Source organism: Sebastes umbrosus, chromosome 10, assembly GCF_015220745.1.
Source record: "Sebastes umbrosus isolate fSebUmb1 chromosome 10, fSebUmb1.pri, whole genome shotgun sequence".
NCBI lineage: Eukaryota > Metazoa > Chordata > Actinopteri > Perciformes > Sebastidae > Sebastes > Sebastes umbrosus.
This window is the reverse complement of record NC_051278.1, coordinates 27,630,103-27,656,464: the sequence shown is the minus strand read 5'-3', so window position 1 is coordinate 27,656,464 and position 26,362 is coordinate 27,630,103.

Here is a 26,362-nt window from a genome sequence, read left to right as displayed (position 1 = left end):
CTATCGTTGACCAGAGAGCATTCATGGATGCTGGAAGATAAGGTTGGCCAAAGTAGGGGTTGGCACTGAGAGGGCCTCACAGATGAGAAAATTCTGAGTAACAAAGAAGCAGATGTTCATGTAAAACTAATTTCACATATTAATAACTCAATTTCTGATAAATTTAGATTTTTCCCATTTGTAAGACTTGACATTTAAAAAAAAAAAACATCAACTTCCTAGTAAGGGACAGTAATTTTACATACAATGCAGGAAAATGTCCATGTGAAACAGTATTTCACATGGGATAAATTCACATAAACTTTGTAGTTTTTGGACAATTCTCATGTGCAATATATTTGACATGAGAATTGTAACATGTGGTAGCTGTCCTGCTAAGAAAAAACACCTTTGTGACAATGCATTTTTTAGCTAATTCACTGGATTTAAATTGATCCTTTACCTTAAACCCGCGATAAGTGTTTTTTATTCACTCTCCTTTTATCTCTGTTTTTGGTCTCCACCAACTCCTGAGGAGCATATCTGGCTCTTTAGCTGCTAACTGATCCACTTTGTTCACCAGTTAGTCATTAATTGTGTCTGTCTGTTGTTTGTTTGCTGAAAACAGCTGCCTGCTGCCACCAAAAGCGACGTTATATCAGCTGCGGGAGTGAACTAAGAACACTTCTCAATTTCCCACCAGATGCCTATTGTATTACACTATGGATACTTGTTTTCTTACAGAACTGTCTTCCAAAATGTGGTATTTGATTGACTTTCAAGCAGCAAAGGAAATGAGCATTAATGTGTTTTTCTGAGTTGTTGTGCCCTTTGTAAGTCGACCCCACGGGATCCTCTGTGATGACGGCCCACTGACAGAGACACAGAGAGCCATTCATCCCTCTCTGAGCAGAATGTCACTTCTGCGGCTTTTCCAGACTTTCAAAAACCACAGACTTGTCAAAGGAAGCCGATTATGATTACGGTCCCCTCTTGTATGTTCACTTGTAATTATCTTAAGTTGGTTATGTAAAGGGTTAGCTGGCCTCGCCGTCGGGTTTTCTGTGGTGAGCTGTGAGGGGGGTCTAGAATTACATCCAGCGGTGCTCTGTGAAAAGGATTTAATTTTCGGAGACTGTTAACGTGTGAATTTGTGTCATTTCCTGTTCTATTGTGTCTGGTTAAAACTATAAAACATACAACACAAGTCAAACTACACACCACACACTACAGCTTGCTCTGTAATGGTTTTGTTTTTGAAATGTCCATCACATGTCCAGTAAGTAAATCCAGCAGTGGCTCTTCTAAAGGCTACCCAGAAACATCGTTCTTTCCTTCTTTTCATTTACTTAACCAGGAAGGTCTCATGAAGATTAAAGAGGACCTATTATGCTCGTTTTCAGGTACTTGTATTTGGGGTTTCTACTAGAACATGTTTACATGCTTTAATGTGTAAAAGAAAATATTTTTCACTTTGTTTGAGGGCGTGTCAAACTAGCCGCTATGCAGGTATTATGCAAATGTGTCACTTGGTGACATCACCATGTTACAGAAGAAAAGGCGGGACTTCAATCAAGGCGTTTCAGGAACAGTGTTTCTGTGGAGGAGAGTAACTCCCTTTGACGTGGACTTTGTAACTTTGCAGACCTTTTACATGCACAGAAAACAACAGTATATAACACACTAAAGGAAAGGGATAAACCACAAAAGCATAATATGTTCTCTTTAAAATCTCATTGTCAAGCGAGACCTGGCCAAGACGGCAGCATAAAAACAGTGTTACAACAACTAATACGTTACAGACAACGCAAACAGTCTAAGAAACCTGTCACATATTTGGTTTTCGAGCTAATATCAAGTAATACCCGAATGACCTATAAAGATACTAATACCAATGCTTATTATTTTAAGAGCGGCTAATGACATATCATGTAGGGGAGGTCCATGTGTCATGATATACGCAATTTAAGCGCTTGCATCATTAATATGTTAGTACTTGTAATATTCTCTGTTAAATTGCTTAATCAGATGCATATTAAAACAAAGAGTTTTTATGTACCCAGAATGTGGTGTAGCACACGACAGAGTCATTATTTTTGGTATTGATCCTACTACTAGTTTTGATTCTCAAAGAATTTGTTTCGGTGGTATTGATACTTAAGGTATGTTGCCCACACCCTATCGCACACACCACACAAAAGAGCATGAAATCGCATTAAGATGCATATTTAAAATATTACATTTATATGGGATTTAGTTTGCAATGGTTGCTACACAACACACAAAATATGGCCTCATTGTAAGATGCATTATTATTTTGCTTCCAATCCCCCAAAAAAGTAAAGAGCTTGTTTTATGTAAACAGGAAAGACATCGCACTACAAGCTGTATGTAAAAGCGTTATCTGGTGTAAATGTTAGGATGCAGCGAATGGATGCCGAACATTGAGGAGCATTTTGTCTGAAATAAGACATCAGCCTGCCATTGATTTATTTTAATCACACAGCTACATCTGAAGCAAATAGCAACAGAGTTATTCATTTATCCCTCTCAAAGGCCGGAGAAGTTGAACGATATTGTATTTTCGGTGTTTGGTTTGCTCTGGAGTCCATCGACAGAACTCAAGAAAGCCCTTTTTCCACGACCATAATTGGCTATAATTATCATATGAACTCTCCAAGCAGCCAGAGTAAATAAGCACCTGTCACTGGGCATAACATTTTGGTTTTAACCAAAAACAAATAAATATATTAAAAATCTGCTAAATATAGGATGAATGAGATCCTCACATGTGCTTATTTGAACCCTTATTCTCTTGAAGTTGGCTGTTAAAATCATGTAATGGGATATTTGATTAAATGGAGGATGGTCAGCACTACAAAAACTGCAGAGTGCAGCAGAAGGCTTTCTTTGTGAACTGAATGGTCTGTGTCACTGAGTGGCAAGGACGGTCTTCTCTTTGTCAAACTCCCTCCTAAATCACGCGCCACATCAGAGCAAGGTTGATTAACACCTGCTTTCAATTAAGTGACTTTCTCATCAAGCTCTGGTTGGAGACAGAAAAAAAAAAGGCCTCACGCCTCGTCACGTCGAAGATGTTCCTGAATTAGAAAGCTATTAAATCAGAGGAGCAGACGCACGCCGACGCGAGGGGCGTCGTTTATCTTCATTTGAGCGGGCCCTCCATGATCATCTCCACGGGGGCGGCTAATTGAAAAAGGGCTTCAGAAATGCGATTGTTAGCAGCGATAATAATTTATTACTCTCAGCTTGTGGAGTCCTGGGAGTCATTTGTATTCATTAGTGTAAATTCAAATTATGTTTGCGATTAAAATGTGACTTTGACAGGCAGAGGGGCCTCAGACGGGGACAGGCACTGATGAGACCTTTGCTCCGGGTCACTGCCTCCCACATTCGCCTCCTACTAAGTACGCGGCAGAGAAGTCTTCTTTGCCTCAGCACCATCAATCTGTGTCTGATTCAAGTTGAGACGTTAGCCTTGATGGCTTCTAGTTAGGCGTGTGTGTATGCTCTGAGCACACTTAGTAAGCAAATGAATCTACCTTCTGAAAGACAACACCAATCAGAAGCAGGATAAGACGCCAAGGCTACCCACTAAAGAGTCACTCTTCTCTTTTCTCTTTTATTTAGCCGGTAGTCGCTGTTATCAGCCAGAGTGCAGGTTATTATCTGTCATGCCTGACTAATATTGACCAAGCTTTTCTCTAAATGTCAGGCAGTGATTTCTTTGACATCCAAGAGATGGCAGTTAAGTAGGTCAGTGTCATTGTGATGAACATCAAGCATGGCGGGTCACTGACTGGGCCGCTCCTCCACTTGCCCGCCCGCCTGTCACAAACCACTGAGCCAGAGGAGGCAAAGGAGCTGAGTGCTCCTTTATTGAAGCCCGCTAAATTACTCCAATACAGGCTGTCACCACATAAAGTGAGGAACTTTATCAGATGTACACTGCCAAAGGTCATATTTTATTGACCTGACAGGTCGCTGGCGGGGGCCCGCTGCTGGAAAGGGTGACAAGGCTGGAGCAAAGGCTGATGGTTAAAGGCGGTTTGTGTTGGATGTGGAAATGTCAAACACAGCAGTTTGGAAGAAAGAACAGCTTCGATTTGTTCTCTCTGCTTTTTTATGAACTCACATGCACGTCCACATGCAAATGTTCTACATTAGTAAATGTTTAGTCCCCATCTGCAGAATTGATGGTGCAGATATTTAAACACATGAGAATACAACTTTGCATTGAACATGTCTATGTCCAAAACCATTCTCTATTTACTATATAATGCACTTTAATTACTGTCCACCATTGTATTATTGTATTGTTTGTATTTAGTATACAAATTGTGTGCAAAATTTATAGTGATCCCAAACTGCGTTGCTTCTTATACTGTAGATGTGAAAATTACAGTTGTCCAACACCTGTCAATGATGATGATCTATATAAACCTTTTTTATAACACTAACAATGCTGTTTTACATGCCTCATGTAATTATAGCCATTCATGTCTGTATGATTATTTGTCAGTTGGTGGGGATACCAGTAGATGGAGCTAAGAAGCCTGACTGTCGTTACATTACAATACCTTTTTTCTGACTCCCCTGAGACTTCTGTTAGAGGTAAAAATCATTCTTCCCAAACAATTAGCAGTATTCATCAAAGAATCTTTGAGAAGCTGTAATGATAAGTCTTTCAATGAACCCTTAAAAAGCTGTGCGTTAGGGTCAGATCAGCCTAATATACAACTCTGATTCATTATTGCTCACATCCTTGGCTGACATGAGGCCTACGGAGAGGCATCCGTCCCCCTCCTAAAGCTCTGCGGCATGAAAACAGATTTCCCCTCTCAATTACGCATGAATAACACACTTTAAAACGTCATACATTTCTGTGCAAACATGGGAAACATGCAAACACACACACACACACAACTGTATACCTGTGGAAAATCCCAGAGTTTCCTTCTGACCCTGGTCCACACTTGACACGGGGACAGGAGCACCAGCGTACATCAATGGGGCTTTTCTCTTAGGTGGAGGGAAACCTCACTCACACACACACACACACACACACACACACTTACACGCAGCGCGCACGGAAACACACTCACAGGGCAACCCCCCTCACATACTCCCACGCTCCAGCCCTCTGTAAATGTCAGACCGTGGGAGAGAGGGTTTATCTTGGAGCGGTATGGTATTTTTACACCTTTCGTTACTGCCCGTCTCCCACACACACACACACACACACACACATTGAGGTCTTCCAACACTGCCCACCAATGAGTGGCAAACCTTGGCCTTGGTGCGCTACCTCGCTGTGCGTAACACAAAAATACCAAAACACTTGAACATTAATGCTCTGAGACGTCCTTTCATGTCTTTGCAAAGTTTAACCAAATGTCACGATGGGAGCCAGTGTCCATAATGATGGGTAACACTGGTTGAAACTGTAGAAGGTGAAAAAGAGTTTCATGTCACAAAGCATGAAATCTTTTAAAGCTTTTTATTTGGAAAATAGTCGTTGAATTCAGATTATTGTGAATTTATGTGCTTTTATATAGTTTTTTTGTTTTCCACTTGAGACTTGTGTTGCACACTGTTGTTCCACATTTTCTGTTTGTCATCTGTAATCTGTGTCTGTACAGCTTTTCTCTGCTTGCACCATTAGAGACTCCATGACTTCCTCTGTGTTATACAAACACCTTATCTGGATGCACTCAGCGTATATTGTGTGAATAGATGGCCTTTCCTTCACTGAAAGGTAGTGTTTTCCTTAATGTCGGCTAAGGGTTAGCCCAATGGATGCGGAAGATCACCGGAAGATCGGGGTACTTTTCCAGTCAGAAGTCGAGCCATTTTGGCATCATGCGCCACTGAGCAACTTTCATAGGAATGAACGGGGCCTCGCCTCCAACGCTGTATCCAGTTCTCTTTATACATCCATGATGTAGATATGACGGGGTCATTCTTAGCTAACAAAAACACGATTCTTAGTTTCAGGTGATTATACACTGACGAAAACAAAACATTTTTTTGATCTGCTAATAGATCCCCCAAAATGTTACACACTGTTCCTTTAAGACACTTTAAAGGATCAGGAGGAGCACAGTATGGCTCATCTCACAAAGCTCAAACAGGAATGAATATGCCACAAAGCAAGTTGGATATCTTCTAAAACATAAAATATAAACAAGTAGAACTAGGCAAAAGAAAGAAAAGAAAAACGCAAAATACGCAAAACAGTAGCAAACCCCCAAAAAAGAGAAAAGGTAACACTTCATTTTACAGGTCTGCAAATCTCATGGTAATTAGGTGATAATTAGCAAGTAACTTATTTGAAATTTCTTTAGAATTACTGCCAAATTAACCCAATATTTACCTCAAAATGTATTGAAAATTACTTTATTATAAACATTATATGCTAAAATAGCATATAATCGTTAAAATAGGGCCCTTAGGCTTGAGAAGCGACTGTGCGTTGCTCTTTATCGGAGGCGGAAAACAAACATTTATAGAAAACACTTCTGATCAGGCACAAATCTCACCATTGTGTGACTTATTGTCTGTACAAATGTAACCTGGTAGCTAATGTGATGATTTTTAAAGACATTTCAAATAAGTTATTTGTAATTGTTATCTGTGTATCAGCAGACATGGAAACAAAGCATATCAATTAACTTTGTATTCTTTTCCTGGAAGTGTATTAAATATATTACCATCTATTGGGAAATAGGGGAATATAGCCTAATTATTAAATAATGTTTATGATAAGGTAATTTTCGATACATTTTGAGGCAAATATTGGGGTAATTTGGCAGTAATTCCAAAGAAATTTCAAATAGGTTACTTGCTAATCATCACCTAATTACCATGACATTTGCAGACCTGTTAAATCAGGTGTTACCAAAAGTTATGAACGAAATACCTGATTTCATATATGGCCTTGAAATGGGATGTATGAATTGTTTCATCCTATACCTCTACTGTGCTCACACCTGCCAAATAAAGCGCAGCTCAAATGCCATCTCACTGGACACCTGTATCATAAAAGAGACTTGTCATTGTTGGTAAAAGATCAATACAGAAATAGCGTAATGATATATTACATATGGATATATCTGTGATATGCCCATACTTAGGCTACATAGTTGTGTATGCCCACATGTAAGTATGACACACCTCATATCGTATAAAGTTTGATACATACATCTTATGCTCACCTAACTTCATACTATTTTGGAAGGAAGCTGGATTACAATATATGTACAGTAATAATTTATCATGTATCATGAACACAATTAAAAAGAAAGTTACTTGCTAGATTTGAAGAAAAATGGTCAAATGATATATTGCTAAAACCAAAATTACGAACAAATATTCAAATCAAGCACAATTATGGCACTGAATCTTATGTTTTAGCAAATCTATCAAGGAGTCAAAGGTCTTTAGTTGCACAGTTAAGAACAGGAATCGGTAGATTTAAAAACATCCAGGAGTACAACAGGTTGTGCGAAGTATGCGAGTTAAGAGAAGTTGAAAATGAATCACATTTTCTTTTGCATACTATGATGAGTTATGAATTTCTATTATAAATCAAATGTCTGTTCAAAATCCCGAAATGTTTTAGTGCTCAGATGATGACAAAATGGAATGGCTATTTAATTTGAATGCTTATAAGTTGGTTACTTTTGTTTTTTCAATCTTGGAAAAAAGGTCAGGATGGTTTATGTGTCTAGTATTATTTGTAATTTATGCTGCTACTCTGGTTTCTGCCTCTGTCTTTTCTTTATTTTCTAAATAACGGTGTCTTGTAAGCCCGTTTGAGCTGGGCATATTATTTACGCATGACAAAATAATAATAAAATCTAAATCAAATGTAGTCATGTGACGTGCATCAAAGCACCAGCACCCATTGCTTTTTATGTAGTTTTCATTTGAACTTTATGAAAATGAGGGCAACATTCGCCTACAATGATTACCCAAGAAACATTCAACAAAGAGTGACGCATCAGTGGGACGGGAAGTTTATTTTTCACCTGCTGTGGAGTTGTTTTTTTGGAAATACGACCATGATATGAATGGAGAAATTTGAATGTATACTATCAAATCCTTGTGGCAGCATGTGCAATTAAACAACCTCAGACAACAACAACAAAAAAGCAACATCTAGCTTCTGATTTGAATGCAAAGTGGCATGTTCATTTAGCATGTTCCAGTGCGCCGGCAGCTGTTGTTTGTTTCTCCAACATCCTCAAAATGGCCGTGTGTGCTGCAGGAACGGCGGTGGCTGGCTGTGATAGGGGTGACGGGGGCCACGACAATGCCTGTCTCCCTCCCTGCTGTTCCACCCAGGAGCCTAAACTACTAATGGCCCCCTAATGTATAAATACCATTCTGTAGGCATTAGTCACACTTTCTCTCTTTCTCTGACACACACAAACATGTATGCACACACACACTCGGGGGGGCAGGTCTATAAGGCATTAGTCACAGTGGCAGCCCTGCCTATGGTTGGATTGCAGATGAGGGCCAAGGCCAGGGGCTGAGGGTCTAAATTCTCTTGCACAAACAATGCATGTCAAAGAGGCCCATCAGAGGCATTCTTTAAGGACGGGAAGATGTTGTTTGGAGCACAAAGAGAGGGCAGCAGGACCGTGCCAGAGGCTGGTGAGGATAGAGATGTGTATATCTAGAAGCGCAGGTTGCTATTGTAATGTGTGTTTTTCCTAAGTTTGTATCATGACCGCGTGTTCATGCATGCCATTCCGTTGAGTAAACGTCCAGCGGGATGTCTGAATACGGCAGCAGAACATGGAAAACATGTTTACTTTGAAGCTGTGCGTGGATGCAAGGAGACGCGCAGGAGATTTTTCTTTTTATTTCCGATGTTGTGAAGCGAGACCACAAGCGGGGGAAGACAAAAGCGTCTCCAGTACCCGGGGATTTGTTGACAGCTAAATATCTTCATTCTCACATGAGGCATTACGGATGCAAATTGCCATTTAGGTGCATGTGTGCAAGAACAGCGGAGATCATTAATTCCTATTTAAAGCATCATTTATCAGAGTTATATAAAGACTGTATGAGTGGTCATTAATCACCGTATTATTGAGTAAAAATCTTGTTGACAAAAATGTGTGTATTTTGATGCTCTTTTTTCATGTGTGTGTGTGTGGGAGGCCGTGAGTGTGACCTCACCCTAACGTTCTGACATTTTCCCACACACATCATGGAAGCTATATGAGCTGACAGCCAAAAACACTTTGATAAATTCATTATCTTCCTCTTTCCACCACATACAAGATCAATCAAATTTCTTTTATAGGCAGTTTAGGCACAGATTTCTGATTGTTAAAGGACAACCAGGGAGGCTATAAAAGTCCATTTTGGCGTGAAACTTTAAATTAGATGTCAAGTTCCTACACATTCATGTATGGGCTTCTGTGATATTTGCAAAGACACATTAAACAAATCCTTTGATGCCAACAATCCCAGGAAAGTCTCACATTTGCTTAAACTAACAGATGGTTGTGGGTCAAAAGTCTGTCATGCTGCTGCTAAAGTACAAACCCATATTTCAGTCTATTTAACAATTAGTGAACCTCACAGCATGGGACATGGAGATCATTACTGGAGTGCATCAATCAGACCCCTGAAATCAACCATGGCCATGCAACTGTTACTGAGCCGTGACCACTCAGTGGCGCTGACCTTATAACAGGGGCTGTAAAACGCATAAGGAGGCTTTTATTCACTTCTTTTTTTTTTTTTTTTTTGTTTCACAGTATTCTCCTATCGCATTGCTTTAACCAACCTATTTTAGAGTGCAAACAATTTAACAGTCGTAGACAGATTTCTGTTCTGTGTTGAGCCGATTACAAGCCAAGACAAAGCTGAGAGCATTAGAGAACATTAATACCTTGTTTCCATCAAAAAGGTCGTGTATGGTTTGGCGCGTTTGTGTTCGTGTAGGCTGTTATGTGACAGAGCAGGAATGTGTGTGTGTTAAAATAACAGCGTTTTCTCCTAAGTGGCTGGAAACTGTAACGAGCTAGCAGCATTTGGAAGGGGATTCCATGAGAAAACACCTCACCAGGGCTTTCCTCGACATGCTTTTCCTCCACCCGCGCCCGAACACGCTAATAGACAGTGACACGCATACATGCAGAGAGAGCGAGGCATGCTAATTCCTGCTTCTCTTGGACAAAGATAAAACCGTGCAGGAAGTCGGCAGGTTGTTTGGATTCATTGGCGTTATTAAGACATCAAATAGCTGGAGCGTAGGAGTGTGGCTGCACCTGATACATTCTCTCAGCAGCTCGTACTGTAGCTTTTCCAAGTACTGTGGTCAATCAGTGTCTGGACATTAAAGGAAAGTCTCCCCGTCTCACCATTATTAATCCCTCCTCCCTCTCATTAGATCCATATTTCGCTCCTCATTTCATTATTGTTGTTCAGTCTGTGGTCTCCAGCTGATGTGGTTGTAATGTTTTGCAGAATTGCTGGGCAAATGGGAGCCGTGCAGCCCAACAGCGTGACACACATTTTCCACTGATTTAGATGTTTCTCCTGTTTACCAGGTAAAGACCCCAGAGAGAACACAGGCTGGAAACTTAAACGAGGAACCCTGTTTAACGAGTGAGGGGGGCGGGGGGGAGCCTTTACAATTTGATTTCACATCACAGCAAAAAAAAAAGTTGGCTTTAAAGAGTGTATGGAAACCACCAGAGGTAGTGGAAAACAACAGCTTCTGACCTCGCATGGTAGGAGACAACAATGGTTATTTTCGTTCCAAACATGGGATTTTAGATAAACAGAAAGACTGGCATCCGCGGCTCATAACGGACAAATTCTGGGCTGAAATGTATTGAGGCTGAAGTGCAACATCTCAGCACTAATACTTTCCATAATGTCACACATCTAAAAAAGCGCCCTGGCTGATCTCGGGTGGCAGCAGGATGAACTGTGTCATGGAATATCATGGATTGTTTGGCAGTTGATGCCACGTGTGACTACACAAAAGCAACATTTTTCTAACCTGTGATTTGGATGCATGCAAGAAAGAGCTTCTGTCTCATCAACCAGGATTGGATGATTATAGCCCTCAGAGAGATTTAACTGACACTTCTGGATTGAATCTGCCCGTAACTGATATTTTCCTCTTGCATTTAATATCTTTAAATTAGATTTTTATGCCCACAGTTCCGCGTAATTATGGATCCCGCTGCATTTCTTGGCAATAACCGACCTGCGTGGCATTCAAGCACTAGGATTGGCCAGGCGTCCATGCTCGCGTGAGGTACCTGTAACCTGATTTGTTCAGGTCCTACGCCCTGACCAACGGGCTACCCTGACCTTAACTGCTCGAGGTCAATGCCTAACCTCAACCAACTGTCTCTGCCTCAACCGGCTTCGCAGGGCGGGTCTTGCCAAGAAATGCTGTGGGATTCATAATTTCGCGGAATTGTGGGCATAAAAATCTCATTTAAAGATATTAAATATGAGAGGAAGCTGGTTGAGGCAGAGACGGTTGGTTGAGGTTAGGCATTGACCTCGAATGGTAAAGGTCAAGATAGCCCATTGGTCAGGGCGTAGGACCGGAATAAATCAGGTTAATTCCACCAAATTACGAGGGCTGTTAGGTCTAAATTTAGCTTAATGAATTTGAAAAGAAAGGATATGTGGTGATAGGCAAGACACACCTGCTGGATGTCGCCACATCCACATCTGATAGCCATTTCATCCCAGTCCAAATCTCCCCTCCATTACACTATTACACTGTTACCATGATACCACGATACCACCAAAGACGACAGCGTCATCAATCTTCCGCTGTCTTTGAACAAACACACACACACACACAAATACCCACTGAAGGCAACTGACAGGCCTTTCTCGGCTGCACTCAGGCCTCCTCCTGCAGGGAGTTTATTATTCTTTCTCTGACATGTTATGTGCTCTTTTATCTTTGAATAATGCATGAAGCCTTTTCAAAATCCAGTTGTACATTTGGCACCAAACACTCGGTTTATTTGGTTTTACTTTGAGATGTCGAGGTGCCCCACGCGTTATATAGAAGTCTGTCAAACCTCAAACCCCTGCTCTCTTTCTTTTTCTTCTCAACCATGACACACACAATTTACAGGACTTTCTTGGGTTGACTTTGTGCAGCTGCTTTAGCATTTATAACTTTTATTTCTTACAGAAGGTCCTACTTCAGAGAGTCTAAGCCTGTGACTGGGATCTTTCCTCCCCTTGTGTATTGTAATGGTGTCGGGGCGATAATGTAAAGTGTTAGCAGCGGGCCGGGTCACTGGCTGCTGTTTTGAGGCCTCTGTGTTCTCTCAGGCCTCTCCTTTCCCAGCTCCTCTCCCCTGAAGCACTGTGGGTGTGTTTAGAGCACGCCCAGCAGGCCGCCCTCCATCACAAAGCCCTCTTCTTCCACAGTCCGAGGCTGCCAGCTGGTGAGAGTGTCCAGTGTAAGCGTGTGTTTGAGAGAAACAGAAAATGTCTGTGCTAGAAAAAAAATAGAAATAACGACTTTATCTCCGCCTCCCTGTGCCGCTAACCTAACCAGGGAGGAGGAGAATGAAAGAAACAGACGTGTAGGACTTGGATCTCGAGGTGGAATAAATCAACAAGCTGGACTCATTAGACCCAGCACTGCAGGTTTTTTTTATCTCCCCAGCAGGCAAGCAAGGCTGATAAAGCAGCTCCACTCGGTAGCAGCTCCACTAAAGAAAAAAAGAAACATAAAACACAAAGAAAGAATAAAGTGCTGGCTTTGGGGTTTCAGGAATCCAAATTAACTGTGGGTCATGTCATGTGTGAGCCTTGCTGCGGTAAAGCAAGAAAACGGTACGGCTGAACTACATCACCTCTCCGGAGCAGTGGGCAGATCAACCATTCCCATGGGAACTCACATGGTCCCGATGACCCGCCCACCGTGAAAGCCTTTATCAAAAGACGCGAGTTCTCAAGCAGAAGAGCAGGAATAAAATAAAAGAATGAAGGACACAGTTTTCTGGTTTTTCTTGTGGCCAAATCAAAATGCTGCACACCCTCTGGACGTGGCTCAGCTGTATTCTGCGAAGGAGACAATGACAAGTGGTTGACGAGCATCACCCTCCGATCCAATCCAAGTCCTCAAACAGCACCAGTGGCCACCAAGAGCGATGCATCTGTCAGCTGTCATCTTCCTTAAAGTCTCACAGTCCCGAAAAAAAAAGAAAAGAGTCCACTTCCTTCCTCCCAGGCGTTGTGCAGCAGCCAGGTTTCAGAAGAAAGACATTCTGGTGCTCATCACACAGCCCTATGATTATTCACAATAGCACTGGAATGCTGCAGAGGCTGAGAGCCGCTTGAGACGTGGCCGTGGCCAAACTGACAGCAAAAGACACATTTACTAATGCTACGATGTCCAAAAACAATCAGACGACTTCTTTCGGGGCTGTCAAAACAGCTGGGCGTGTGCCATGTGGGTTTATACAGTAGAGGAGACGAGAGGGAGCGGACCCCAGCGCTCTGGCCCTCCACCAAACTCTGACAGATCTTCTCTAAATAATTTGATTTTTTTAACTGTATCTAATGTTGATACAAAAGGAAAACCAAGAGTCAGTGAGGTCAAAGAAAATATTCTGATACAACTTAAACCTGCAGTAGGCAGAAAGTTTTTGGCATCATTGGGCAAAAAATGATGATGATGATGGCTCTGTTTTCAGGCTTTAAAAAATGTAGTCCGTGATGGGAGACTTTGGCCAATCGCAGGTAATTTCATTGAGAGAGCGTTCCTATTTGCTCCGGCTGGTGAGCGGTGCTTGGTATTTCCTCAACTGTTCTCAACATGGCTGCCGAGTCACAAACTTTCTCATTTTACAGCTAAACCGTGCACTACAAGATGTTTCTGAAAACATTTTATGCGAGAAATAGGCATTACAGTAACAGAATATTGATTCATATTTGATCAGCGCTGCCTAGTTTGACCGTTTGATCGGAGTTTGCGAGTGATTGACAGCTGCTCAGAGACGACAGGCTCTAGCTCTGCTCTGATTGGTTGTTTTCCTCCAGTCTGTGAAATCTTGCAGATGCCATTAGGAGCACCGGAAGACACAGAGGCACATGATTTTTTTTTTTTTCAGATTACCTGTCATATGCACTACTGTCAGGATATAGTGACCGTTTTATAAAAATTACTTTTTTTAATCATATTTGCTCCATTTCTACCCACTGCAGCTTTAATGTCTCAGTCTTAGTCTTAGTTTCGTAGTGTCCCTGTGATGATTTTTATACTCTGATTGTTGGATTCTCATATGTCCAGCAACTGCCTTAAAGTATGGGGGTCTACTATGCCTATAGGATCTTTGTGATGGCCTTCTTGGCCCCTGCTAACAAACCTTTAAGAAGATATCCGTCCTTGTGTGTTCCATATTTTCATGTATACGCATATTTAATATTTTTTTTAAACAACAACACGTCATCACTTGACACATCATTCCAAAGTGTTGCCACCCAGAATACATAAGAGTGATCCGCATGCTTCTGTCCACACAGTCTCCAGGATTATTGTCATGTAGATGAGACTCTGCACTGCATGTGGTGTTAGGGGTAATGAAGAATGTAGTGTTGGCTTGCCTAAAATACAAAACAAATAACATATTTTCTCACTAACTCTTCGTGGTATCGAGAGTGATGATAGTTTGGTTTTTTTTTTGTTTTGGCTGTGAGATATCTGTGAGATATTTGCTTACACAACAGTGTGAGGGAGGTGAATGTGATTTCATTTCACAGAGCATTACAAAATACTTTTAAAATATTCAACAACATGTCTTAGTTCCAGGGTTAAGGTAAGTTTAAGGAGATAGGGCTGCAATGACTGATGTCTCAAAATCTGGGCAAAGAAAACCAAAACTATCTGCATGGCTACACAAATACAAATAAGTGAGAATAAATGTTTTTTTTCTCCCTTATCTTTGTAAATATATATCATAACCAGACAGACATTTGGAGTCAAGCAGCATAAATTTGGTTCCATATGGATCAGCCCCCACAATCTGTTAAAGCTGGTCGCTGCGGTCGGCTCAACTGCCGAGCAACGGACTAGATCTGTTTTCAAAGACGCTCATGCTGATCTCTGCGATTAAAGCAGACACTTGCAGTGCTATTTCAGGAGCAGACCCGGGGTCACAATAACAGTGTTTTATTGTTGTGGATGGAGCTTGAAGCCACTTTTGAGCTTCACTGAAACAATTTCAGTGGAACAAGGAGAGGCGGACTTAATGAGGTGGATTTGGGTGGATAATAATAGCAACGATATGAATTCAGAACACATACTGCACTGCGCTGGCTGAACAATGAAATCACAGGCCTCTTGACTCAGGAGGCATACGGAAGCACTTCAGAGAGGATCCTGCTTGGCTCCGGTTTCAGTTTTCATTCCCCAAAACCATGATTATTCTTTTGAATTTCACCCCATCAAAACTGCACTCAGACCTCAAGGCACCACAGCAATCCTCCGGGCCTATGATTTGCATTTCAGGATTTATGGGAACACGTTTGAAGATCTTCAGATCAAATGTAATATTTGAACACTGAGCTATTCCTCCAGGCTCTGTAAAAAAAAAAAAAGGGAATAATGACATAAGCATAAACAGTCCTAATGATATAATGAAATATGATGAGAGACGTAAAGCAGAATATTGGATTGTTTTTACCTTCTGTGCATGAAGCCAATGAGGAGGAAGGTCAAGGGCATTTTCAGCCACACACATAAGTATATGAAGGATGGTTTTATTTCCTGTTTACACACTTAATGGATCCACTTTGTGACCCCATGACCCCAACAAATGGGATTGTTTGGAGAAAAGCCACATTTACGACTGCCAATGACGATTAGCCTACTAATGGTGTTAGTCACAGAGCAGTACATTAACATTATTGATGTGTTCAGCCCATAAGGTAAAACATAATTATTAATTGTCCCTCTGCTTCACAGCCTAACAAGCTATATGTAGCTGCTGGTTCTTTTCAGAGCGAGAGTGACTTATTGGCCTTTCTCCTGTTTGTCTTTGCCTGTCCAGGTTTGTATTGGCAATGTGGTGACAGAAGAGAAACACAATCGGGGCCCAGAGTGCTGCTCCGTGCCCTTGATTCATCCATCACATCAAGGGCTTTCTGAACGCAGAGCTCCTATACGAGCAATTAATGCCACCGAGCTCCAGCGCCGGGTGCTGCTCAGTGTAAGGGCTGCCTCGAGGCGCAGAACACAGAGGTCACAAAGCACTTCCTATACCTTAACCTCACCTCTGTAGTGGAAACAACAAGACAGGCATCAAAGCAGTGTCAAATCAAGATACTTATTAAGCTCATAAACCCCCTGAAGCAATTTTCTCCTCATCGTGTGCACTATTCCCATTCCACTGATTGCGCAAAAGCCTCGATTTCCGTCATACAGCTGAGACAGTTCTTGTGTCCTCAGCAGAGGTGAGGAGTAGTTCAGACAAAGATTTTGTGAGTTCGTGGCAAATCCCACTTTATCTCTTTAAACAGACAATCTCACAAAGGTATTTGACCAAAAACACGTTGCCCAGCAGATTAATGACAGGCGGAAAAGTGTGGAAAAGAAGTGTTTACACACACTTTTCACCAAGTGTACTGATAGGGAAAGGTAGAGCGTAGCTGCAAGTAGCAGTCCAGGCCGAGCACAGTGTTTTCTTTGGCTCCAGAATGAGTAACATGGGAGGAAAGTGAGCTCCCAGGATATACCATGTTGTACTTCACTTTATATTATAAATATAAACATGTTTTAAAGGCAAAATCAAACAGGAGTTTATTTCATCTGTAGCTCAGTGAGGTTAGCTTTGACTTGAAAGATATGCAGAGGGGATATTCAGTGGACTAAGATGCATACGTATGCACACACAGACAGAAATGCAAAAGCACAGACATATTTTTCCTCCGACTGCCAAAGACCTTCACACAATCATGTTTCGTGAAAGCTTCTCACGCCTGCTGCCTTCGAGGCACATCAAACTAACAGAGCAACCTCAATGGGAATCTGAGAACTGCTTTTCAAGTTGAATCTGTGGTTTTACGCTCTACAAATGGATATTTTATAAAGCATAAAATAGGAACCTTACGGTGGAACTTTGGCATGACAAGTATGGCAAACACTCTGGAGAGGCATGTGTCTGAGGTATGTGCAAAGTAAGAAGACAAAAGTGTAAAGGCCAGCGTCTATTAACCAGGCATCTCTCCACCTCACGGCTCCAGAGCTCCAGTGTGGTGTGGCTCTGGGCCACCGGGCTATAAAGAGAGAATAGATAATCTGGCAATGGTGGAGGTCCACCGTGGAGAGTGCATTGTCTGCGATGAAGCTAATAAAGTCCAGCCATGCTGTCTGATCCCTGATATCTGGCCAAGGTCCAGACCGGGCATACTGCTCTTGTCTCTCCACTTATCGTCTCCTCTCTGCCCCCCTCCGAACTGTGACAGGAGGGCTTCCAGGAGCAGCTTTGATCAGTGTCTGCCTGTCATTCAGCATTAGTCACCCCAGGAGCGGGGAGTCCTCTCTGGGCCCGGGATGGACCGGAGAATAGGGCTCCGTCCTGAATGGAAGGGCCCATGGCTGTGGAACAATCAGCTCTGTGTGGCACAGCAGACGTCTGGGTGTTAGCAGACATACTCTGGTGTGTGCCACATGTCTCACCCCTGACACTGTCATGACCCAATCTGCACTCCCCTTACAGCTTTATCTCCCTAATATGGCCCCACAACTCTATTAAAAAAAAAGGATGTGTTGGTGAGATCACAGCTACTGCTTACTCTTACACATGCTCATTTAACGATAATTGATATTTAATGGCTTTTCCAGGACAAAACTCCTTAAATAATAGTGAGGGCGTCAAGTTATACTCACTGCATCCAGAAGGTAAAAACATACAGATTCACAGTGTTTCAATTCCAACAAATTAGCTTATTTCCCATTACAGTCGAATCACCGTAATGTCTTGTTGGACAAAATATTGTTCTTGCCCCAGACTTATTTAGCTGCCAAACATGACATCAGACGTCTCATATTCAAATCTACGTCATGTCTGTGGTACATCAGGTAGAGTACATGAGGAGAAGTGTGCATGTGAGTGTTCAGACATACACATTTTCACAGTGGAGCCTCAAGGTCAGACTGTTATTCTTTGATTCCCATGGTTTGGATGCTTTTCAGTTGAATTGGAGGATTGTGGTCTGTGATGGTATGAGAGACACATAACGTGAAGACCTCATGGTCCGCAGCCTTGGAAGCAGTCACGGTTGCAGCACAAGCACACGCAGACACATGCGCACATGCACACCCAGTATATAAACATGCGCTGTAACATCTGACACCGCTCCCCTGCCGCTCCCACCGTGTCAGGAGGGGAAGTCCATTCATTTCAGAAAAATGCCTTGTGAATCAGAAGGACTCTGAACCAGGACCGAGGTTTCAGTTTACATGGAGACTGAATGTTAACAGCCTGTGTGTCCGCAACATCCGAAACCATTCATAAATAATATTTAGATTTTATACGCAAAGGCTATGATAAGGTGGGCTGGGACCATCGATCATGTAGGCTCCAGTGAACCGTAAAAGTAAGGTAACGTGAAATTTGCCATTGTTCAGTTTAACCACGTCCGAAACTTTAGCAGCCAACATCTTATTCTACACAACCCCCTGCGCTCTCTACAACTCAGGAGCAGTCACACAACTAGCAGACGTATCAGTTATCAAAACCCTTTTAGCATTTCCTGTTCACTAACCAAAACTAGAGGCAATCTATCATTGACATTTAAGTTGCTGATTGGACACACACACACACTCACACACACACACACTAAAAGTGGATATAAGCCAGAGAAAGACAAAGAAAGAAAGAGAAAAAGCTGACAATTCTTCCTTCCAAAGTAAGGAAGAAAGAAACACGCAAGAAAATGAGTGAAGAAAAAAGGGAGAAAGGCTAGTGTTGAGACATTGATTGGTAAATTACTAAAGCACATTATTTTCCTTTGGACTATTACTAATACAGCGTCAACCAAACTGATTTGCAAAGGAATTCACAATGCCAATATCCTGAAACAATGAAAGAAAGTGACCAAATAGGGGAACAATAAGCCGTAAATTACCCACAGCAGACAGTAAAAAGGAAAAAGCGTAAAACAAAATACAGATTTTTATGACATGGTATTGTGAATTCAGCTTTTCCTTCTCCAGCTGTGATGTGGACAATTTGACAATTTGATTTAACCAGATCAACCTGACAGTTAAGAATTCACATATCAGCTTTCTTCATATCCCCATGTTCTTTCATTGTGCAATTTTGATATTTTCCAGCATCCGCTCCCTATGAACACTTTTTTCTAAAAACGTCTTGACGTTCTCCCGAACATGTTGTGGTGCTGGTTCCCTGTGTTAATGAAAAACAAAGTCCCCCCCCCCCCCTCCCTCCCGTCTTCTAGTCTGATGCCAGAATGGGAGCAATAACGCAGTGAAACCTGAAGGTTCACTTTGTTTAAAACCTGGAAGTTATCAACAAAGGGCCTCGGCTGATATTAATTGAATCTGCGTTCCTGTGAGATTGGCCACCGCTGCTCTGGCCTTGACCTTACAGCAGGCTTTCCAGGGCTGACAATATATACATGGCTCTCAGTCTCTCATACTGTACGTTTAGTCTGTTGACTGACCTGCCTGTAACACCACCAGAGACAATAGATCCCATTAGACTCAATAGATGAAATGTTTACTCAACGAGTGCCAGGACCATGAAATATCAAACTGATTCAACATGACTTGGAAATATAACAACACGTTTCTTTTCGATCTCTATACGTCCCTACCTTTCAGTAATCAGTCACTTACCACTACCGGGCTTTCCTCTTCCTGAACATGACATCACCGGAGCAATGGTCACGTCCAATTACAGCCCGCAGAGCGACAGGAGGCCTGAACCCCCCGCTAATGGGAAATAGATATTGCAGTTATTACTCTGCAAGGAGGGCAAATTTATTGGGAAATATCACACACCGCCTTGCTAAATGATGGAGACAGAAGCAAATTAGAGCAAGGGTCAATCTGACAGATCCATCAAGCTATGAAAAGACCCTGCCATCATATTCCTAACACGTATTACATATCTGCTTTCTTTAGAGAGCCGGAGCTGTGGGATAACAGGCTTCTTTTTTTTTTGAGGAACCTTGAGGCCATTGGGTAAAAGTCAGCCCAACAGAAACAAACCCCATGTAAATCTCAGCAGGATATTGTACTGACTGTGTGTGGGCATATCACATTCTATTAGGACAAACATGCATGTGTGCACAAAACGATCACATCCCACTGAAGAAACACTCTCCGTCCATTCTTCCCATCTCAGAACTCAAGTTTAAAAACACAAGAAATGTGATGTGAGGAGGAAGTGACAAATAAGTGCCCTTTGATTTGTTTTACAGTTAAAACACTCGAGATCATTCCCAAGTGTTTCCTCTCTGTTTTCCGTCAATATTATGAAACCTGCTGCAATTCCCATTCCTCAAATAAAACCTCAAATTTCACTTGAATTTTAGGATAAAATAAAACAAAAACACAGTCTGGTGTGTCAAGACGGCCAAAACATTCCCATCTTTGCTTGACGCAGTCGACTACCAAAGGCACAGTCGCCCGGGCCCCGTTGTGAAATCCGAATAATTAAAGGATTTAGCCAATCAATCTCCCAGCGCAATTTCCTCCATCCTGGCTCCGGCCCAATGGGGTTTAAGGGCAGCCTGTGGAGGTGAAGGTCACGGGCCTATGGGACGTGTTCAGGAAGTAGCAGCACACAGCGCAGCCTGTAATGAATATCATGGGCGTCAGAGTAAACACAACACCGCCAGTCACAGCTCAAATCGCACTCTCTCTAGAATATTCTGCATTCCCAGCTAACACTGCACACTCAGTCACTTCAGAACGGCTCGCTTGGTTCTGTCTGTAAAATAAGTCTAACTGGAGACTGGATTATATGAATGGATAAGCGATAACGGTATTAGAACAATATCTAATATTAAAAAAGGCCGTCATGGGGGCAATTCTATTTGGCACAGAAACAACGACATGAATGCGAACCACAAAAAAAATAATAAGCTATCAGCTATTAGTCGAGGTTCATAGTACGACATTGATGTTTCTGCCGGTGAATAACGTGGTCATTGAGAGATGGAGACACAGAACAAAGGCTGTATGTCAGACCTGGGAAAGGACATCAGTCCTGCGGGTGTTTGAAACACACACTGACACACATATTCCATTTATTTTCCTTAATCACCGATCAGCCCTCCTGTCAAGTGGTTTGAGCCACGCTCAGAGAAAATACTCAGCGAGATCTTAAGCACAATGCGTCTCTCTGTACCTCGCCACGGGCTGTGAGGACAGAAGTGAACCAAAATGAATCAGTCAGATGTCAATTAAGCATGAAATAATACTCTCGGTGCACTGCGGGATGGTTTTTCCATACAGAAGTCAGGATGTCACATGAGGTGAGTTCTGTCCTCCTGTTATGAACTTGGGTTTAAATAGATTACGTGGCCACCTGTGTGTGCAGGAGTCGTCTATCAAAGGCAAAGAGCCAGAGGAGAAAGAAAACCCCAAAACACAAATCTATTTATTGAGACAAATTCAGAGCAGGAAGGGAAATATTTGGTTAGCTCGGCGGCGAACGGTCGGCGGTGTCGGAGCAGTCCACGGTTGAAGTCAGGGGGGGAACAGCCGGCCCTTTGTTAGCGGACAGAATGGTGCACTCCGTGGGGTCACTGCAGGAGGCCCAACATCACAGACACAAGAACACACACACACACACATTCTCCCTCTCTCACACACATGCATGCATGCCCACACACATACATGTTCGTCTGCACATGCATGCACACTCACACAAAAAAAACCATAACATTCCTCGGCTTCTATGAATGTTTTATTAACCATGTGAATGGGTCACAGAGTTACAGCCCCTAGCATAACTATAGTCTCCATAGTCACACACACAAAAACAAGCTCCTGCTCTTTCTCACACTCGCACACCTACCTACGAGGGTGGAGTGGATGACATTGACGTGGTGGGATTACTGAGTCTTTCATAACCCTTCAACCTGTGTCTCCTTGTTAGGTCACAATGTCTGAATCCGGCCAAAAAACATGGATCTCCAGGTGGAGACAGTCTGGTATCCTGCTGACGCAAAGCATTCTTTGCCACCAATAAGCATTAAAGGATTAGTTCATCCAAAAAAAAACACTTACCACTAGTGGTATCTCGCAAATAGTTTTGGTTTTATTTGCTGTCACGAAGATTTCTGCCTCCTCGTCAGTACAATGGAATTTTGTTTGTGGTGATTGTGGTGGCAGAATTCAACACCAAAGTGTCTCTCTTGTCTTTTATTACATTTTATTATTTTAAAGAACTACTGTCTCACACTCAACATATGAACGTTCATGCATGAGTGTATGTATGATCCATGTTTTATGCGCGTATTTACATTGTGACTTTGGTATGTTGTGTGATGCAGTGGCCTGGAGCCCAAGACAAATTTCCCTGTGGGACAATAAAGTATATCTTATCTTATCTTATCTTATCTCCAGAAATTAAGACCGGAAAGATATGTTGCTGTTGATCTTTTAAATGTAATTTTTCATCTTTGTCAGCACCACAAACAAAATTCCTTTCATACTAAATTGTATCGAGTAGGAAGCAGAAATCTCAGAGTTGTGACATTTTGAGATTTCCAGATCTCAAATCTTGGACAAATAAAGGCAAAACTGCTTGCATGTGTAGCACAAGAGTTGAAGGAATTGTTTGACATTTTGGGAAATATGCTCATTTGTTTTCTGTCCAACATTTAGATGAGAGGATCAATACCATTCCTCATATCTGTACACTAAATATGCAGCTACAGCCAGCAGGCGTAAAGTGTATAGTTGTGGTTTTACAAGGGGGTTATGCACTGGACTATTTCTTGGGTCAGGCCAGTGATTCCTGAATCCTCTGTTGGTTGTGAGACCGTGGTGATGACAAGACACCACAACAACAACTTCTTGTTTTTACACAAATTATATACACTCACTGGCCACTTTATTAGGTACAAGATGTACCTAATACAAGATGTACCTAGTACAAGATGTACCTAATAAAGTGTCCGGTGCTAGTACCGGGTGGTCTTCTGCCGCTGAAGCCCATCTGCTTCAAGGTTCGATATGTTGTGCGTTCAGAGATGGTATTCTGCATACCTTGGTTGTAACGAGTGGTTATTTGAGTTACTGTTGCCTTTCTATCATCTCGAACCACTCTGCCCATTCTCCTCTGACCTCTGACATCAACAAGGCATTTTCGTCCACACAACTGCCGCTCACTGGATATTTTCTCTTTTTCGGACCACTCTCTGTAAACCCTAGAGATGGTTGTGCGTGAAAATCCCAGTAGATCAGTAGTTTTTTAAATACTCAGACCAGCCCGTCTGGCACCAACAACCATGCCAGGTTCAAAGTCACTTAAATCCCCTTTCTTCCCCATTCTGATGCTCGGTTTGAACTTCAGCAAGTCGTCTTCACCACCTCTAGATGCCTAAATGCATTGAGTTACTGCACGGTGATTGGCTGATTAGCTATTTGTGTTAACAAGCAATTGAACAGGTGTGCCTAATAAAGTGGCTGGTGAGTGTATAATGCATTAATTAGTATAATTTAGAGGTGCTGGTAGGCAGAATCCTTTAGTCTAGACTGCAACAGGCTAGCTGTTCCCCCCTGCTTCCAGTATTTATGCTAAGCTAAGCTAATTACTATGCTCGCTTTAGCTTTATATTTAGCATACAGATATATATATATATATATATATAAGGAGTGGTATCGATCTTCTCATCTAACTCTCACCAAGAAAGCAAACATTTCCCATAATAGTTTTTTTCACAATTTGCGTGACCTGACCCTTTAATGTAATGCTTCCAAGAAAGAGAAAGCTAAAAAACAATGCAGTGATTTAGATGGCAGCGGTTTTTGCCCGGGTGTTTGCATAACAGGATCCTAAAAGTCTTAAAACAGCCTTTTAACTGACATTGGCGCTTTCCGCTCGAGCCCCTCCAATCCTGAGTGACCTCTTGTACGTTAGAGTGTGACCTGTTGTTTTGTCCACCCATAAAATATTCCTGAGGTATACACACACAGGCAAGTCACCTACAGCAGCTGTAAACATCCTGGAGGATATACAGCATGAGAACATTTGGCTCAAACTACCCCTTCTTTATTTTTATGAGCACAAGACGTTGCCAGTCAGTCCGTCCCACATACGTGCACAGTTCTGTTCTTTTTGGACAAACCATGACAGCGTCAGTCACTAGAGAAGATGACCGGCCAATGGTCGATCCATATACCAAATCCCCCGTGCCCACACACAAACATCTATCAGACCCCCACTGCCGAGCTCTGGAACCAGAGAGTCTCACCCAATGCCATGCAAAGGTGTTAAACTAGGAGCATTTCCAGAACCAACCACCACACGCAGACACACACTAACACGGGCATGTTAATTCCTCACGCTCCCACAGAGAGCTGAGCACAACTCCTGTTTGCTTTGGATGGCCCTACGAGGGGGACCTCCATGTTGAACAAACTATAACACACCGCGGCCCTTTAACACAGCTCTAGTAGTCACATACAGCAGGCTTCACAGTGCAGCGCTGCTGCTGCAGAGATCAATGGGCAGTAGCCACTCACATCACTAATAGATCAGTTACGCAACAATCCACATTGCCTCCAGCTGGTAACTTCTGTTTCATGTCTCTTTCAGCTCGATGGTGCACTGATGCACGCTGTGATTTCTGATTCTAACATCACACTGCTGCGTGTCCACACTTGGCCTGAAAGTGTCTGTTAAGCGTCTGATGTGGCTGTATTCATCAAAATCAAAACGTGTGGGATCTCAGTGTGAGTCTGACTGCTTCCACGTGTGGCTTTGAAGATCCAGTAGCAACATCCCACTTTTGGGGCACTACAAGCTGTCACTTAATACGCCCGCACTTCAGACAAAAAACATTAAAGTCGTACTGAAATGACACGTGTAACCGTAGCCTTAGATTATGCGCCTGGTTGAGATCTCTGGAGAAACATTTACCAGCGGTTTCTCTGTCCTGCTGGGTTATTTTATCTCATTAGATCACCGTGATGCTGCTGCATGTCCTCGCAGTCGTGATGGAGAGAGGAACATTATTGTAGATAATACCTAACATTAATCTCACACTGCCCTACATATTCAGGGTTAGAGGTCAAAGCCATTTCACATTGTCGTCCTCACGCTTCATCTTGTATTGGGCTGTCTCCTCCCCAGGACTATTTATTATGACCCTGGTTTCAGATATCACTTTAACTCTCCTCCCTCTCTCCCTGCTCGCACGTATGTTGAGGTATTTCAGTGTAAACTCCTGCATTTTGTTGAATAGATAGTGGCCGGTCTGTGTCTAAAATGCAAAGGTCTCCTTGTTTTTTTCCATGCGATACTTCAGAGAACCGCAACTAGATACTCCCATGCTGTCATAATGACAAGGGGCTTTTAATGGCTTGTTAATGACAGAGAACGACAGCTCACTGTTGGGCAATTATTGTTTGGTTTCCAAAGAAACAACAGTATATCTTTCAATATCTGTTTGTGTCGCCGGGGGGGGGGGGTTAGTTTTACAGAGTGGTCATTCTCAAATGCCGCTCTTCATTCTCACAGTGATTTTCAAAGATGACACTTAAACCAAGCGGAAAACAGCATTGCGTGTTCTCAAACAAATAACCACAACGATTAATCATATTTGAGTACAACTACACATGGTATGGGAAAACGGCAGAGCATCCATGTGTTTGTGTGCTCTGACAAAGCCATGCCACTTGAGCAAAACTCCGCTCCTCCGCTATCACACACACACACACACTTTCAAAAACATCTAGTCCAGATTTAAGACCTGTCGCTGGTGTGGAACGTAGTGAAAGGGAGTATCCTGTGGGGCCCTTGGGGGCCAGAAAAGTACTATGTAGCTCTCTGTATGTGTGCTCGTGCGTGTGAGTGTGTGTGAGTAGCGGCAGAGAGTGACCCGAGAGGCCCAGCTAGTTACAGCCTCTCTGCTGGAGACCACCACTTCCCACAAAACAAGCATTGTTTGTACAGGGCTCCAGACACCAGAGACACACACTGGAAACAAGTCGCATGTACACACACGTACAAAAAATACATACGCACAAGAGAAAATAAAAAACAGGCTTGAAAACGGCAATACAAAGAATATAATCACACTATAAGTTCCTCCAGCTACGCCACAGCCTTTCACTACAAAACTCGACGGAAAC